This window comes from Prionailurus viverrinus, chromosome B3 (assembly GCF_022837055.1).
Source record: "Prionailurus viverrinus isolate Anna chromosome B3, UM_Priviv_1.0, whole genome shotgun sequence".
Taxonomy (NCBI): domain Eukaryota; kingdom Metazoa; phylum Chordata; class Mammalia; order Carnivora; family Felidae; genus Prionailurus; species Prionailurus viverrinus.
The window spans coordinates 84,496,611-84,498,195 of NC_062566.1; the positions used below are offsets into that span (position 1 = coordinate 84,496,611).

The window sequence follows — 1,585 nt, forward strand, 5'->3', positions numbered from 1 at the left end:
GTTTGAGCCCCACACTGGGCTCTGTGCTGATAGTGTGGAGTCCACTTGGGATTCTGTCTCTGTCTCTCTCTCTCTCTGCCCCTCCTCTCCTCTCTCCCCCCCTCTCTCCCCCTCCCTCCCTCCCTCCCCCCCCCTCTCAAAATTAAACTTTAATTAAAAACAACAACAACAAATGGTGCCGTTTACATTTGAACTGGTATAGGTAAAAATATATGTTACAATGTGCTATGATCTGAATGTATGTACCCCCCGCGTCCAAATTCATGTGTTGAAAATGTAATGCCCAATGTGATGGTATTAGGAGGTACAGAGCCTTTGGGAGGTGTTTAGGTCAGGAGGGCAGAGCCTGCATGAATGTTATAATGTCCTTATAAAGGAAGCCACAGAGAACTAGCTTGCCAGTTCTGCCCAACATACGATGACAGAATTGTGACTGGAGAAGGCCCTTACCTGGCCTTGATTTCAGACAGTGCTAGCCTCCAGGACATGAGAAATAAGTTTCTCTGTGTTATTCTTAACTAAAACAGTTGACAATTTTATTTTCACATTTCACAGTACAAATGAAAAGTGCTTTTTTTTTTTTTCTGATCCATCTATTCCCCTGCCAAAACTAGTCTGTCTTTGATAGGAAGAGGGAGCAAGTCTTCCTTGTCACGCTGTTAGCAAACACCCAAAGTCATAGCACCATGATCTGGTGAAGTAGAACAAGGGATACAAAATGGATTGAAAGAAGTTCCCCTCTCTCCTTATCTGTGTGATAAGTCCTTCTTGGCCAAGTAGGCAAGATGATGAAATGGCAGGAGGCCTCATCACTGGGGGGGCTGGTGTCATTAGCATGTGGCTTCCCAGAGGTGGCCTCGTTCCAGGAGCAGCTCCCACTGGCATCATCCCAGGAGGAGGAGGGCCCATCATTAGCATCACAGAAGGGCCCCCACAAGGCGTGCTGGCATCAGATGAGGGCGAGGAGGACCAAGGAGACTAGAGGGAGGTAGCCTCATTGCCCCTTTAGGAGGAGGAGAAGAGAATGGTGTAGGAGGGATCTTTCCTTGTTTTGTAGATCAGACTCTGAACATGCTGTTCCATCCATTTCTGATTGTGGTCTTTCACATTCTCTTTGTATTTCCTACCACTGCAGTGTGTCTTGCTCACAGATGGAGAGTTGAGGGTGAGGTATGGGTCACAGTATCACAATAAAACTTAGTCATGTTGCTCTCATATTTCTGTTTTTTATAAGCCACCCAATCTGTGGTATTTTATAACCTAAATGGGCTAAGACACAGTGTAAAAGACATTGTGAATTATGTCCAAGGTAGATTTCTATTTCGTTAACTTGTATTTCTTTAATTTTAATGCTTTTAATATTCCTGTCTTTACCAGTCCAATACAAATGCCCCAAAGAATGGTATGTCTATCAAAAAGCATCAATTTAAGTCTAGAAAATAATACATTCCCATAATTATATGCTATTTTAGCCATTTCCAGTAAAGAAAAGAGAAATGCCTCATTATTGCACCATATAGCGTGATAAGGGCATTGTAGAAATGAGGTTTCTAAATGATTTTATGTGGGATACTAAAATGGGTTT

At 43.0% G+C, this 1,585-nt stretch overlaps 1 pseudogene; it reads right to left on the reverse strand.

Moving 5' to 3' along the window:
* Positions 1-651: 651 nt before the first annotated feature.
* On the reverse strand, positions 652-1,205 carry LOC125168114 (U1 small nuclear ribonucleoprotein C-like; annotated as a pseudogene).
* Between the last annotated feature and the right edge of the window lie 380 nt (positions 1,206-1,585).